The sequence below is a fragment of the Spinacia oleracea genome, chromosome 4, assembly GCF_020520425.1.
Source record: "Spinacia oleracea cultivar Varoflay chromosome 4, BTI_SOV_V1, whole genome shotgun sequence".
Taxonomy (NCBI): Eukaryota; Viridiplantae; Streptophyta; class Magnoliopsida; order Caryophyllales; family Amaranthaceae; genus Spinacia; species Spinacia oleracea.
In genome coordinates, this window is record NC_079490.1 from 79,343,893 (window position 1) to 79,362,132 (window position 18,240).

Here is an 18,240-nt window from a genome sequence, read left to right on the forward strand (position 1 = left end):
ATAATATGTAATCCTGGGTTAATGGTTGTTTCCGCATGATTTATGTAATATCATATGTATCATAACCTAACAGTGGTATCACGAGCCCCTTATTATTTTCATAATCTAATTTGCATGAACATAGTTAAATATTACAAATTTGCAAGAATTAAAAGGGGTGATTAATTTTCGTAATTGTTAATTAATTGCAAATTGCGTTTATTTAATTATACGTACGCAGTTTTTCGGCAGTTTCTTCGTTACTCATCCAAATCGAGTGATTTTTGTGTCAATTCCGCATGTAAATGACATTCTAAAATTTTGACAAAAATAATATTTTTCTGCCGAACCCAGAATTCTCAAATTCGAAGCCTAACTATGACTTTTCGAAGGTTTTAGTTTTTCGAATGCAAAATTTCGTAAATTTAAGATGTTAAATTAAATATTTGCGATTCTTGTTGATAAATCTTGAATTTTTGATTGACCTACTGTATATGTTTAACAAGTTTGAATGCCTAGCCTTGTTAATTATGCAATCTAATTTGTAATTATGATTAATTTGTTGAAAATTAGAATAATTTAGAATTAATTTGATTTTCATAAATAATTATAATTTAATTAGAAACCTATGATTAAAAACCACCATAAAAATTGTAAATTTATGATAAATTTTAAATTTTTATGACCTAGACTTGAATCCATAACAATCGGAAATCAATTGAATAATAAATTTTCGATTTTTCGCCCTAAAATTATGAAATTAATATTATTTATTAATTTGTCATTAATTTTAAATATAAATTTTAAATTTTTATGCGATTCGTTCATATAACTTGCACGCACAAAGCAATGGACGCTTCGTGTTACCCTTAAGGGGTGTGTATAGTGCGGGCATGCGACGACGAGCAAGGGAGCTCGTCGCCCGTGCGGCACGAATGCAATGAGCAAGGGCGTGGTGCACGAGCACAAGGCAGCAGCCCTACCTTGTGTCGTGGGCCACGAGCTATGAACAAATGGGCATGGGCGAAAGGCAAGCCAAGGCAGTCGCGTGTGGGCAGCAAGCGAGCTGCGCCACAACGCGCACTGCCTCGCGCAAGAGCGCGCAGCCTCGCGCGCAGCGAGCGCAAGCTCGCGTGCCACGAGCGCTGCGCCCAGCGTTGCTCGCGCGCACAGCGAGCGATGTCGCGCGCCTAGCGAGCGATGTCGCGCGCACAGCGAGCGATGGCTCGCGCGCACAGCGAGCGATGGCTCGCGCGCACAGCGAGCAATGGCTCGCGCGCACAGCGAGCGATCGCTCGCGCGCACAGCGAGCAATGGCTCGCGCGCACAGCGAGCTATGGAGCGCGCACAGCGAGCGCTGGCGAGCGCGCACTGCGAGCGATGGCTCGCGTGCGATGAGCGCTGGCGCGCGCAGCGAGCACCACAGCGTGCGGAGGCTTGCGATGGTGATGCAGCAGCTATGCGACGAGCGCATGGGCTGCGCGCACATGGCCAGCGATGGCTGTGTGCGTGCGGCCCATGGGCGTGCAATGCGTAGGGTATTTGCGTTACGGTTAGATCGTTTTTAATGTTTAATTTGAAAATTTCAGTTCACGTAATTTTAATTAATTTTAAAATTAATAATTTAAATTATTTTCTTGGATTTTAATTTTGAATATTGTAATTATAATAAATTTTATTTATTCTAATTATTTTACTAAAATTAAAATCATGAATTAATTTAAATAACGACTGAAATTAAATTAAACTTTTTGGATTCAATTATAAATTTATATGAGCTTTAAATTTTAATTAAATTTGTATGTTTCCGGTTAGACTAGAAATACATTTTTATGTTTAAAATTAGTAAAGCATATGAATTTATTGGTTTAAGTGGGAGCGCTTTTTAGTCATAAACTCTCGATTAGGTCTACAAATCCTTAAGGTTAAAACAACTTGATTAGAATTAATAAGGACTGAATAATTGGTAGATTATTGGTGCCCTTGATTAATTGCTGCAAATGTTTACGTGATGCATAATGTGTTTTACTAACCAGCTATGTGGGCCATTCATGATAGTGAATGGGTGAATGGTATATATTGTATATGTACTGTTTTGCAGGTTATGAAGTGACTAGTATGGCCCAAATAGGATAGAAATTATGGTCTGCGTACCATTAATTTGAATGTAATTGGTCTAAAGTACCAAAAGTTATTTTTCAATTCAAATATGGTCTGCGTACCATCAAATAGTTGTAATTAGTTATAGCTTATCCTATTTGAAGAAAATGGTGCCTCCCACGAAGATTTTCAAGACGGACTTTGAAGTCAAAGCTTCAAGATGAAGTCGGGCCATACTAGATCACATTTAATCTTATGCATGTTTTAAGTTATTTATTGCTTTTAAATATGTCTTAAAATGCATGAGATCAAAAGCTTGATTATGTTGCATGATTAAGGATTTTAGTTCACTTAAAATCTAACCAACATAGTAAGAGCCTTAAGTTCCAAACTTAAAAATTGAGTTAAAAGGTGCCATGCCAAAATATACACTTTCTTGGATATCCTTTACATCAATCTAGTAATAGTTTTCGCTCAGCGAGGTGTTACTTATTGGTCCTAAAGGGGCAAGGTACACAAACAATTGTGAGTACATGTTAGTTTTGGTGAAACTCAACGATATAAGTAAGGAGTCCTTTTATGTCGTGGCAAAATCGATAGGTTTACCTAATAAGTTCTTAGACGTACCTATCAACCAAGAATAGTTTCTAGACTATTAGCAAAAGGCTTTTGCTTACCTAAGATGTTCTAGGATTAAGTCGACAAACTGTGCTTAGTTCTTCAATGATTTTAGGATCTTGGAATCATTTTATTCACACCTGCCGGAACACATAACTTGAATAAAATGCTTAATAAACATTGAATTATGCATGTATGCTAGAATTTAAGTTTATTAAGAGAAACTGTGAATGGTTATTTATTTGTTTATTCTTTTCAATTGTAGTTTTTAATATGGCAAACAACAATTCATTCAACATTCGATCAATTCTCGAAAAGGAGAAGTTGAACGGGAAAAACTTCCTTGACTGGCAAAGGAACTTGCAAATAGTTCTTATGCAGGAAGAAAAGGAGTATGTCCTAGATGAGGCGATGCCCGAAGCTGCAGGCGACGGGGTCACTCAGGCAGCCCTCAATCGTTGGATTGATGCCAACAAGGATGTGAAATGTCTAATGCTCGCCACCATGAGTGCGGATCTGCAGAAAACGTTCATCAACTCAGATGCTTTCACAATCATCAGTGAGTTGAAGAACATGTTCCAAGATCTGGCTCGAGTCGAAAGATTCGAGACTCATAGGCAAATTCTTGAGACCAAGCTTAAGAAAGGCGAGCCCGTAAGTCCACATGTTCTCAAAATGATTGGACTCATTGAGAATATGAGTCGGCTGGATCAGCAATTTTCTCAGGAAATGGCTATAGACACCATCCTCCATTCTCTTCATAGCGGGTATGATCAGTTCAAACTGAACTACAATATGAATAGTCTGGACAAAACGCTCACTGAGCTTCACGGTATGCTGAAGACCGCTGAAAAGACGCTCAAAAGTGATAAGCAGGATGTGCTTATGGTGCGTGGGGGCAAGTTCAAGAAATCTGGAAAGAAGAGGAATGCTAAGAAAGGTGGCAACAAGGCCAGCCCAACTAAGCAAACTGGCGCCAAATCTGTAAAGAGGAAGGTCAGTCAACCCACTTCTGAATCCGAATGCTTCTACTGCAAGAAGAAGGGGCATTGGAAGAGAGATTGCTTGAAGCTAAAGGAAGATCAGAAGAACGGAACAGTCGTTCCATCTTCAGGTATTTTCGTTATAGACTGTATACTTGCTAATTCAACTTCTTGGGTATTAGATACAGGTTGTGGCTCACACTTATGTTCCAATCCACAGGGACTAAGAAGAAGTAGAAAGTTAAGCAAGGGTGAAGTCGACCTACGAGTGGGAAATGGAGCACGGATTGCTGCATTAGCTGTAGGAACTTACTATTTGTCGTTGACCTCCGGGCTAGTTTTGGAACTGGAAGATTGTTTCCATGTTCCAAGTCTTACTAAAAACATCATTTCAGTTTCTTGTTTAGATGCTAAGGGATTTACCTTTTTAATAAAAGACAATAGTTGTTCGTTTTATTTTAAAGAGATGTTTTATGGATCTGCTAGATTAGTCAATGGACTTTATTTATTAGATCACGACAAACAAGTATATAACATAAATACCAAAAAGGCCAAAAAGGATGATTCAGATCTCACCTATCTGTGGCATTGTCGATTAGGCCATATAAACTTGAAACGCTTAGAAAGACTTCAAGGAATTCTAGAACCATTTGACTTAGAGGATTATGGTAAATGCGAATCATGTTTACTTGGCAAAATGACAAAGCAACCTTTCTCGAAAGTTGGAGAAAGAGCAAATGAACTATTGGGTTTAATCCATACAGATGTATGTGGACCAATGAGTACAAATGCTAGAGGTGGTTTCAGCTACTTTATCACTTTCACTGATGACTTCAGTAGGTATGGTTATGTCTACCTAATGAAGCATAAGTCTGAATCCTTTGACAAATTCAAGGAATTTCAGAGTGAAGTAGAGAATCAATTAGGCAAGAAGGTTAAGGCACTGCGGTCTGATAGAGGCGGTGAATATCTGAGCTATGAATTTGATGACCATCTGAAAGAATGTGGAATTCTATCAGAATTGACTCCTCCTGGAACACCACAATGGAATGGTGTGTCGGAACGGAGGAACAGAACCTTGCTAGACATGGTCAGGTCAATGATGGGTCAGGCCGAACTTCCATTAGAATTTTGGGGACATGCACTAAATACAGCTGCACTCACTATAAATAGAGCTCCGTCTAAAGCTGTCGAAAAGACTCCATACGAATTATGGTTTGGAAAGCCTCCAAATGTGTCTTTTCTTAAGATTTGGGGATGTGAAGTATACGTCAAACGATTAATTTCAGACAAACTTCATCCAAAATCTGACAAATGTATCCTTGTGGGCTATCCAAAGGAAACAAAGGGGTATTACTTCTACAATACATCTGAGAACAAGGTGTTTGTTGCTCGAGATGGTGTCTTTTTGGAGAAAGATCACATTTCCAAAATGACAAGTGGGAGAAAAGTAGACCTCGAAGAAATTCGAGTCGAACAACAAACTCTAGAGAATGCTCAAGATGACATTCAGGATGAAACTCAAAGATCTTTAGAAGAATCTGGTGAGAATCATGGTCAATCTAGAAATGTTACCCCGCGTAGATCGCAAAGATATAGATCTCAACCGGAAAGGTACTTAGGTATTTTGACGAACGAGAGCTATGAAGTTCTATTACTTGAAAGTGATGAACCTGCGACTTACAAACAAGCTATGACGAGCCCTAGCTCCAAGCAATGGCAAGAAGCCATGCAATCTGAATTAGACTCCATGTCTGAAAACCAAGTATGGGATTTGGTCGATTTGCCAGATGGCTACCAAGCCATTGGAAGCAAATGGGTTTTCAAACTGAAAAAGGACAAGGATGGGAAACTTGAAGTTTTCAAAGCTAGATTGGTTGCAAAAGGTTACAGGCAAGTCCACGGTGTGGATTACGATGAAACTTTTTCACCAGTTGCAAAGCTAAAGTCTATTCGGATAATGTTAGCAATCGCTGCATATTACGATTACGAAATATGGCAGATGGATGTCAAAACTGCTTTCTTAAACGGCGTTTTAACAGAAACTGTGTTTATGACACAGCCTGAAGGTTTTGAGGATCCAAAGAATGCTAAAAAGGTATGCAAGCTAAAGAAGTCAATCTACGGATTGAAGCAGGCATCCAGGAGCTGGAATATACGTTTTGATGAAGCAGTCAATGACTTTGGTTTCATCAAGAACGCAGACGAATCTTGTGTATACAAGAAGGTCAGTGGGAGCAAAATTGCTTTCCTAGTATTATATGTCGACGACATATTACTTATCGGAAATGACATTCCTATGTTGAACTCTGTCAAGATTTGGCTTGGGAAATGTTTTTCGATGAAGGATCTAGGAGAAGCACAGTACATATTGGGCATCAAGATTTACAGAGATAGATCTAAAAGGATGATTGGACTTAGTCAAAGCACTTATATCAATAAGGTGCTTGATAGGTTCAAGATGGCGGACTCCAAGCGAGGCTACCTACCCATGTCTCATGGAATGACTCTAAGCAAGACTCAGTGCCCAAAAACACTTGATGAGCGTAGACGAATGAATGGGATTCCATATGCATCATTGATTGGTTCAATAATGTATGCTATGATATGTACACGCCCGGATGTTGCGTACGCACTCAGTGCTACGAGCAGATACCAGTCAGACCCAGGAGAGGCGCATTGGACTGCTGCCAAGAACATTCTGAAGTACCTAAAAAGGCACAAAGATGACTTCCTGGTCTATGGTGGAGATGATGAATTAATTGTTAAAGGCTATACGGACGCAAGTTTCCAAACCGACAAAGATGATTTCAGATCACAGTCTGGGTTTGTCTTCTGCCTCAACGGAGGAGCAGTAAGCTGGAAAAGTGCTAAGCAAAGCACCATTGCGGATTCTACAACTGAAGCGGAGTACATTGCTGCACATGAAGCAGCAAAGGAAGCTATATGGCTAAGGAAGTTCATAGGTGAACTTGGTGTAGTCCCCTCCATTAAAGGACCAATAGCCCTGTATTGTGACAATAACGGAGCTATTGCACAGGCAAAAGAGCCTAGACACCACCAGAGAGTCAAGCATGTACTTCGTAGATTTCACCTTCTACGAGAGTTCGTTGAAAGAAAAGAAGTCGAGATAAGCAAGATTGGAACTGATGACAACATATCAGATCCATTAACTAAACCTCTGCCGCAAGCGAAGCACAACTCGCACACTGCAGCTATGGGAATCAAGCATATTGGAGAATGGCTTTGATGTCTCTGTTTAATGTTTTAAAGTTTTAGAGTTTAAATCTTTGTAAAACATTATTGGTTAATCATTCACAATAAATGAAAAGAATTCATTTTTCCAATTAATTTGTGGTTTATTAAATGATGAGTCCCTTCAATTTGACAATATATTCAAGATAGACTGTCAGGACCAGTCCTGTGACTAAGAAATGTCTATCAAGTGAACTTGAATGTCAAAGGTTGAAAATGGTCCCTAATCGGAGTTTTCTATAAAATTGGACGCATAGAAAACGTTAGACGATTAGAATGCAAGATGACTAGTAGTTCTGTTTCTTGAACTATGTGGACATGGCAATGTCATAATCATTTGCATAGATACTTACTTTGGGAAGATTAGTATCGGACAAGACCTATGAAACTTTACTGTAAGAGATGAAAATCTGTCATAAGTAAATTTCATTAAATTATTAGACACTAAATCCTCAATACCTGAGTGATTTGAGATTACTTGTTTGAGAACTGGTTGCTTTGACGTTGACCAACCGCCGCACCGTAAAAGGAGGCTATAAAGGCAACGCTCAGGTAATCACCTATCAAACGAAGTCTAATCTCAAGATCGCAAGATTGGGATTGTCCTCCCATAAATCGGGATGAGATGCTTAAAAGTTGTACAAGGCCACTCGGAGAGCTAGAAACTGTGAAATGCATGGCCGTGCTCGGATGAATCATAGGCTATGATTATCTGTTTATTTGATCAGTTGAACTCTGAAACCGAGGAACACCTCTGGACATAATAAGGATGACAACTCTTACCTTATGTTCAAGAGCAAGCATCGAGCGACAAAGGAATTAGGAAATGCACACTTGTCCCTAAGGACAAGTGGGAGACTGAAGGAAATAATGCCCTTGGTCCAAGTATGCATTCCATGTTAAGTCTAATAAATGCGGTTCAGTATTGATTAACAAGTTAATAATTCAGTGAGATCAAGTGAGCTGAATGCCTAGCTAGAGGCCGCTTCAGTTCAAGTGGAATTAATGATATTAATCCACAGCTTACTTTTGACTGAACCCGTAGGGTCACACAAATAGTACGTAAACGGATCAAGTATTTAATGGCATTAAATACTCCATCTATGAATATTCGGAATCGACGGATCTTGGTTTCAGTGGGAGCTGAGATCGTCACAGGCAAGAAATGAATACTCCGGAAACGATGATATTGCCGGAAACGGAAATATGGATCGTATCGGAAATATAAATATTATCCAAGTCGTAGATGTTGCCGGAAACGGAAACATGGTACGTATCGGAAAATATTATCGGAAATGGAAATATTGCCAGAATCGGAAATATTGCCGGAAACGGAAATATTGTCAGAATCGGAAATATTATCGGAATCGGAAAATAATTCCGGAAACGGAAATATTAAATATTTGTTCGAAACGGAAATTAATTCCGGAATCGGAAATGTTAAATATTGTTCGTATCGGAAATGAATTCCGGAATCGGAAATTTAATCGGAAGCGTATCGTACGAATAAGCATCGGACGAGGCCTGCCGGACGAGGGCCCAGCTCGAAGCCAGGCCATCGTCCAGCAAGCCAAACGCGCGCCCAGCCAAACGAGCGCCCAACCAAGGCAGCGCCCAGGCCCACCGCAAGGCAGGCCCAGCGCGCGCCAAGGCCATGGCCTCGCTGCGTGGGCTGCTGCTCGCACGCACGCGCATGGGCGGCCCATTGTGGCTGCCGTGTGTGTGTGTGAGTTTGTGTTCATGCACGATTCCTAAATCGTGCAGAGTTCGGTTAATGATTAAATTCCTAATTCTATTTGATAAATTAATTAATTAGAGTTCTTGTAGGATTCTAAGTTTAATTAATTCGTATCCTAATAGGATTCCAATTCCCTTTCCATACCCCTATAAATATGTGGCCTGGGTTCACAATTTATAACGAGTTTTAAAAGTATTCAAAGTGAGTTTTTGAGAGAAAAATTCAGTCACACATCTTGCTCAAAAGTGCCGAAAATTCTAGTACCTTAAGGGCGATTCTAGTTGGTCAATCTTAAGGCGGATCCGGACGTGCTGTGGACTATCTACGGAGGGACGACACTTGGAGTCCTAAAGACTTGTTCTTGCTCGGTTCGGGCGCAGCTAGGGAGGGCACGCAACAAAGAGTATGCATCTAAATTATGCTATATGATTATGTGTAAATAATATGTAATCCTGGGTTAATGGTTGTTTCCGCATGATTTATGTAATATCATATGTATCATAACCTAACAAAAAGCATACCCAGTTGTACTTTTTCTTTCGTCTTGATCTCCGGCCCAGTCACTATCAGAGTAGGCGAACAATGTTGCATTATCTCCATAAGAGTAAAACATCCCATATCCTAAGGTACCTTTAATATACCTAACAATTCTTTTTGCTGTGCACCAATGAGAATCTCTAGGTGTCTCCATGTATCTACTAACAAGTCCGACCCCATATACAATATCAGGCCTGGTGATGGTTAAGTATCTCAAACTTCCAACTAAACTCTTGTACAAAGTTGGATCAATTAATCTCCCTTCTCCAACTTTTGTCAACTTCAATCCGGTTGCAACGGGAGTACTTGTGGTTTTGCACGACTCCATTTTAAACTTCTCAATAATCTCCTTGGCATATTTCTTCTGTGAAATGAATATCCCATCTTCACTTTGTTGTACTTCTATCCCAAGAAAGAAATTCATCAGTCCACAATCAGTCATTTCAAATTCTTTGAACATTGCCGCTTTGAAATCTTCAAACAAACTTTTGTTGTTCCCAGTGAATAGTAGATCATCAACATATAAACTCACTATAATAATATTATCACCATTTTTCTTCACGTAGATAGCATGTTCGTACGGGCATTTGGTAAAACCATTTTGTATCAAATAACCATCAATGCGTGCATTCCATGCACGAGGAGCTTGCTTTTAAACCATAAAGTGCCTTTTTCAAACGGAGCACTTTATCTTCTTGTCCCTCTATAGTAAAACCTTCTGGTTGTTCTACGTAAACTTCTTCTTCCAGGATGCCATTTAGAAATGCAGATTTAACATCTAGTTGGTATATCTTCCACTTATGATGCGCTGCAAGTGAAATCAACAATCTCACTGTATCTAAGAGAGCTACAAGAGCAAATACTTCATCATAATCAACTCCATATTTTTGCTTATAACCCTTTGCTACAAGCCTTGCCTTGTATCTATCAATGCTTCCATCAGCACCTCTTTTAATCTTATAAAACCATTTTACACCAATAGCCTTATGGCCCTTTGGCAATGTAGCCAACTCCCATGTATCATTTTTCTTTATTGAGTGGATTTCTTCTTTCATTGCAGATATCCATTCTACTTCTCCAACAACTTCTTCAAAATTGATGGGTTCATGGTCTGCATATAAGCAAAATAAATCAACTTCTTCAACTTCAGTTGTATTTTCATAGATGTCTCTGAGACTTCTCATCTTAACAGGTGTTCTTGAAGATGAGGTTGATCCTTCAGATGTAGCTGAACTTGGCTCATTGTTATTTCTCTGTGGCGAAGGTGTCATTGGTTGATTGTTTTTGAAACTCGTCTGTGTAGTCTTGTTATTGTTGTATTCTTCAAATACAATTTTTTCTCTTTCTTTTTCTTTTTCTTGGTTGTCCCATTTCCATGATTCTCCTTAACTAAATATTACATCTCTACTCTCAATCAACTTTCCAGTGATTGGATTGTAGAGCTTGTAAGCTTTGGATTGTGAACTGTATCCAATGAAGATACATTTTTCACCACGATCGTCTAACTTCTTTCTCTTTGTCTCGGGTATTTGAGCATATGCTATGCACCCAAACACTCGAAAATGTTCCACATTTGGCTTCTCACCACTCCATGCTTCTTGTGGAGTCATATTCTTCACACTTTTTGTAGGACAACGATTTAGAATATAAGTTGTCCATGCAACAACTTCTGCCCATAATTGCTTTGGTAATCCTCTTTCTTTCAAGATACTTTGTGTCATGTCTAGAATTGTCCGATTCTTCCTCTCGGCAATTCCATTTTGTTGTGGTGTATAGGAGGTTGTAAATTGTTGTCTAATTCCGGTATTTCTACAGAAGTTTTTGAACATGTTGGATGTGTATTCACCTCCTCGATCAGACCTAAGGGTTTTCAACTTTTGTCCGCTTTCTAGTTCCACTCGAACCTTAAAATGTGTGAATGTATCAAATGCAGCTGATTTCTCTTTCAGCATATATACCAACAATTTCCTGCTATAATCATCAATAAAGGTGATAAAATAACGATTACCTCCCAGAGATACTGGTTCCAATGGTCCACAAATATCTGTGTGTACCAATTCTAATGGCGCTTTCGCTCTCCATGAGAATCCCTTCTGAAACGGAAGTCTAGCTTGCTTCCCAATTGTGCATATCTCACAAACCTGATTAGGGTTTTCAATGGTAGGCAATCCATGAACCATGCTCTTTGAATGCAAGAGTTTTAGTCCATTGAAATGTAAATGTCCAAAACGTATATGCCATTTCCATGACTCATTTTCTATGACACCATAAAAGCACTTTTGTATCTCGGTGGTAAGTTGCAGCGGAAACATGCGATTCTTCGCCATTTTCGATTGAGAAATAAGTCTTCCACCTTTGTCTTTGAGAAGAAGATTATTATCCTCCATGTGCACAATATATCCCTTTTTAAGAAGTTGTATATTACTCTTCATATTAGGCACGTAATAAACATTAGAGATAAATTACTCTTCATATTAGGCACGTAATAAACATTAGAGATAAATTCTTCATTCCCATTCTTGAGAATAATTCGTATTTTCCCTTTACCTTCAACTTGTAGTTTGGATGAATCTCCCAAACTAACATTACCTTGGATCTTCTCATCAAGATCGATAAATAATTCTTTTCTTCCACACATGTGGTTACTAGCTCCAGAATAAAAAAAACCACATATCTTGTTGATTACTAGCTTCTTTGTGTGCTAGTAACAATGTAGGCACATCCTCATTATTTTGCGACGATTCAGCAAAATTTAATCGATTTCCTTGATCCTTTTGTTTGCTCCAACAATCTGATGCATAATGCCCATATTTTTGACAATTATAGCATTGAATGTCTTTTGTTTTACCACATTCATTGAAACTTCTTCCTCCTCTGTTTGACCCTCTTCCACGGCTAATTTTTTTCTCATTATTATAGTTACGAGGTTGATAGTTTCCACGGCCTGTACCACGTCCACGAAAACCGCCTCTTCGTTGGATACCTCTTTGCTCATTTAAAGTCAGCTTTGATTCAAGTGCCTGCTCTATCATAGCAGGTCCATCATTTTTCATAATTCTTTGTTCATGCACCTGAAGCGATCCAAGAAGCTCTTCTATTGATAATGTATCAATGTCTTTAGATTCTTCTATTGCAGGTAATACATGATTAAATTTCTTATTGCATGATCGAAGTACTTTCTCAACGACCTTGTAATCTTCAATCTTTTCACCATTATGCTTTTGTTGGTTAACATTTGTAAGCAAACGAGAAAAATAATCTGAGATTGACTCATTATCTGTCATTTTGATTTCCTCAAAATCACCTCGTAAAGCTTGTAACCTAATTTTTCGAACACGCTCGACTCCTTTGAATACTATAGCAAGAGTATCCCATGCTTGTTTGCTTGTAGTTGCATTTGAAATTTTGATAAATGTTTCTCGGTCTAACCCGGCGTATATAAAAAATAATGCCCTTTGATCTTTTTTCTGAATTTCTTTTAATTCAGTTTTCTTTTCTTGGGTATATGAGGCTTTTTCCTCATCTGACGGTTCTACAAAACCGTCGCTTACAACTTCCCATAAATCTTGGGAACCAAATAATGCTTTCATTTTAATACACCAATCTTCATATTGGTCTTTGGATAATTGGGGTACTTGTGGCTGAACAAAGTTAGTAGACATTATGAGTTATTGAAAATAACGTGGCTCTGGTACCAAATGTAGGAGTTACACAATTTACGAATTGCTAACTCAAATAATTTTAAGGATTATAAAAAGGAGAAACAAATATGGGTTACAACCCAGGATAACAAAAAAATATTTCTATATATATATGTCTTTCAATATAAAACTTTTCCTCCTTAATATCTCCTTTATTTTATCTCTTATTTTCTCTCCCTTTTCTTGTTTGTTTTTCTACACATTACAATAATGAAATAAGCATCTTATATTTATAGCTTTTTTGTAACTAAATATATAGAGGATGAGAATCATTCTCAACATTTACCTCTCAAATTTGTACAAATTCTAATATAAGAAATGTGAATAATAGTAACTCTAAAATTAAAGTTGTGGCTCTCAACAGTCACATTAAAGTTCCAGCGTCCATATACAATGCAAAAAAACATCTTCTAAGCTAGTTAAGGAGGTTAACTGACAAAATAATGTTGCTAGTTATGTAATACCTAAGGATAACCGTATAATATGACAAATAACCTTGGATGGTTGGATCGCTAAAGAACTTAGAAAATTAAACAAGAATTTTGCTTGACATAGATATTATTAGGCCTGGTGTTTTTAGAACTTGAGTACATGAGACAATGTAATCAGCCAGACTTTTAAGTTGTTAACATAATTATACATGCCTTCTACAAACAAGTTCTTGATCAAGCATTGTCTCCTTCAATTAATCTTTTAGAAGAACGTTGTACGATAAGAGAAATCTGAGGCTGCAAATTAATTGGCTATCACTAAAACAAAGTGGCTTTATACTATGAAGAAACAAAGACAAGACATGAATTAAGTTTATGTGATATCTTGCCAATAATGACGATATAGAAGACCTAGGTTAAATGTTGGTGTCTTAATTAGTTCTAAAGCCGAATATCTCCAGACAATATTATCGGGAAAATAAGGAACTAAAGTAACTGATGGGTAGCATACTTAAAAAATAAGCTATCCGAGATGTAACCTTCCATTTTTCAATCAACCAAAACAATTTAGCTAATTGAAGCTGAAGTTTGTGAAATAAATGACAATGTATCAAAGAATATCATCAACACATTTGCAGTATATCAAGTAATGCCACAAAAGGTGATAAACATTCCATGTATGGGTGATTGAAAGGACTTACATTACAGCCCCCCACCCCCACCCCTTCCCCAACACTACTACGGTTCTACCCCATTTCAAATAGACTACTTGCTATTGACTCTGGTTTGTAGACTTTTCCAAGCATGTCGATTTCTCAAAGTTCCATTCTCTCTAAGTTCTCAAGCATGTATCTACTGTACAATTCAGAATCTCAAATACACAAATTTCATTCAAGCAACAACATCTCAATAAATCAGCTGAACGAACACCAATTTTCTAGTAATCAACCAAATCACCAGGTGCTGGCTTTCAATTAAGTTAATTTCCAACTAATTATAACTTCCACAATTTCAAGAATTATAGAAATGAATACAGTACAATGAAGAACAAATTTCAATCAATTAAACAAAAAACATATGAAAAAAAATTCAACAATTACCTTAGCAAATCCCTCAGCAGTACAAGTCCGAGTATCCAAAAATACAACAACGTTCGCTTTACCAGTAAGGCAGTAACAATCTCTGTTTCTGCGAAGAAAATGCTTAAGTGTGAAAATAGGGGAAGTCTCTTCAACCAGGCTGTTGTTTTCCTCTGATCGGTCGTGGTTTGTCCTACAAAAACGGCAAACGTAAATTGGCTCGGGGGGGTTCCCGAGAAAACCCTCTCTGACGCTCAAGTCAGTCCTTGTAGAGAGAGAAAGTTGTAACAGCCCACCCTTAGCGAGCTGCTTGCAAATTACAATTAACAACTGCTAACCAAACTCTAACTCTTCAAACAACTTTAAAGATTTAATCACGAATTAGCATATCTCAAAGACCCTAATTAAAACTCTTAAACTTAATTACTTATTAAAATTTCGGCAGCATTTCCCCTGAATATGGACAACCTAAAACATTGCTTAGGATATTACGTCAGATTTTCTTTCACCTGCATCAATTATAACATTCCAACATATAACATATTCCAGAACATCACCAGGGTGTCACTGCAACAACCCACACTTAATAAGCCTACACACTTAACCTTGAATTGAACAACTTAACTCAACATACTATCTAACTTAATTTCAACTCAGCAAGGATTAAGAATCCATAAATTATGAACTAAAACCTCTTATAAGGAATAATACAAGCCACAACAAGTTCTGCGATGAATTAATTACTCCTTAGTGAATTCATAACCCCGCCTCGAGCCAAATAAGACCTTTGGAGAACTTTCGGCACCTTGAACCTTGAACTAGACTCGATCTTTGCTGCCTGCAAATCGCTTAAACACTGCCCCCACCAGGACAGGTTCATAGAACAAAGTCAGCGGAAATCTGAGTACACATGTCCAACCTGAAATGCATTTGTTAGGTGGCTCAAAATAATTTTATTTCTAATTTTATATTTGCCTTTGAAAAGCAACTTCGATTCTTAAGCGGACTTGGGAAAACAATTGCTTGATGAAACGTTATAATTTCTTTAAAAATATATTTCAAGAATCCTTATTATTCAAGCAAAGTATTTGAAAACAATACAATAGTTTTTACTCACAATAACTTCAGACTTTCCTTAATATGCCGCATGATTCCCAAATTCACAATCACCTCAATAATTTAACTCGCACTTTATTACTCTAGTTATTGTCGTACTCTTATTCATTTCCAATCATAACTCTATAAGTCATTTACTCATAACATTTATTTATTCATAGCTTAATACGAAACTCATTGCCATGATGTTATCAAAGTCTTGTAGCTTTGCTACAAAACATGCTCACAAACACAATTCAAACTCACAATGCATATTCGATATAATTTCATAATTCAATGCGAAATAGATAATTTATTTTAACATATTAGTTTGCAGTTGGGGAAAGTGAACACGAATAGAGAGGGGTCAGCACGACCAGCTGTCCCTATACGGTGGGGGTCGTCACCCTCTTGATAAACATACGCTTGCAAGACTTAACTAGGACATGTCCCTAACTACGGGTCAAGCCCGCTTACCACGAGTAATACTCGCTTCCAAATATGGGTCAAGCCCATTTACCACGAGTCTATTGATATAACACTCGCTTCCAAATATGGGTCAAGCCCATTTACCACGAGTCTACTGATGTAGCACTCGCTTCCAATGTTTTTCATCACCGATTCATGTGAGCAATATGCGACACATACACGGCTACTTTCCCCTACTTAAGTATTTATTACAAATTTGAGGTTCGTTCTCAAACTTAAGTTACAATCCCTAAATCATGAATTAGCTTCCTCATTATATTTCAACTCAGCTTCTATCCTATATAAATCTTTAACCCGATTTCACTATCAACTCAAGACTCGTTGACTCTTTGAACTTACACTACTCACACTGTAAAGATCTAGTTAACACATGAATTCACTCTTAATGATTTGTTCCTCTGCTTAAACTTCTTAACCACCAAACTCATAATTTGACCTCAAAAGGGTAACATCCTTAACATAAATCTATTTGAGACTCCAATGAATAATTGAATAGACTCGAAGTATGATTTGTTTATAAATATTAAGTTTAGGCGAGCTTAGTGTGCCTGAAATGTATTTATAAAACATTTAATAGAATCTTTATGTTAAAAAAATCTTAACGAATAAGGAAATAACTATTAGTTTATATATATATATATATATATATATATATATATATACATATATATATATATATATATATATATATATATATATATATATATATATATATATATATATACTATTTTCATAAACATCTTAGTTTAGTTGGAAATTCAAATCATTTCAATGTTCTTTATAACAAAATCATTCTTAGAAAGCATTCTAACATCGTTTATATCAATAATTCGTTTTGTGAAACTTATTTGAAAGCACTCTCCTCATTTGTAAAAATCATTTTCTTTAAGGAAACACGCTCAACATTTTATATCTTAATTATGGCTATGTTAAGTTAAGATCTTTATAGTTATTCATAAAAAATTAGTTTAACTCATAATTGACAATTTTAAGTAACGAAAAACGTTTGATTTCAAGAATTTCAAAGAGAATATAACTTGATAAAATTTGAAATATATCTCTTCCTTGGAAATCAACTCTTTCAAGATCATTTTCGACCATGCCTTTGATTATTCTAAATTTTAGTTTTGATTTTCTCATAAATTTTATCATTCAAACCTTACCACCTTAGGGACTCGAGTTAGAATACTCCCCTTTTTGCACACGATTTTTGCTTAATCAATAACGCTTCCAATTTATGATTAACTCTTATTTAAGACACCCTTAGTTTTTTTTTGACTCATTTGCCTATATCACGATTCACCATGACACTAGTTTGTTCCCAAATTCAATCCTCGAGGACTCTTGATCAACTCAATTATCTAATCGCTCAACCTTCCAACCAAAAACACCTCTCAATTGAGTCGGCACAAATAATCATTCAAAAGAATAAAGATTCTTAATACATTACAAACCAATTTGCAAAGCATATTTCAATTTCGGAAAACACAATTCGATATGCAAAACACATTCAATTTAAGTTGCCAAACACGATTCAATTTCTAAAGTACAATTCAATTTTCAAGGCACATTTCAATTCCACGGATATATATATATATATATATATATATATATATATATATATATATATATATATATATTAATAAATGATACTTAAACTCAAATATTATATCAAACATTGAAAATGGTTGGACAATGTGTACCTCGCACTGCCACACATAGATCCCAATTCTCATTCGATCATCGTTCTCCACCTCACTCCATGATTCAAATCTCTTTAACCATCCTCCAATCAATTACCTCGACAAGAAACACTCGAATTAACAAACTACTCACTAGAATGAACTAGAACTTTGGTGAATTCTTTAGAATCTTAAATGATTTTCGAAAAACATAGTATTGAAACGGACGTGACATATTCTACCTCGAGAAATTAAAACCGACTTGGGTTGATAAACATGGATTATGATTGAAACCATAATTATAACATTTTATGTGATTGGCAAAATCAATATAGAAAACTTAACCATATTTCTACATTAGAACTCTTCTATGTATTAGGAAAAATAACACGAATTACGTACTCAAATATGTTATAAAAATCGGCTTAGTACAAATAAAACCAAAATCGATCATTTTCAAGTAATCAAAGTAATAATTCAATAATAACCAAACTAGAAAATCTTAGTTACATTATCATCAAGAAAATATTTTAGAACACGAAATAATAACTTG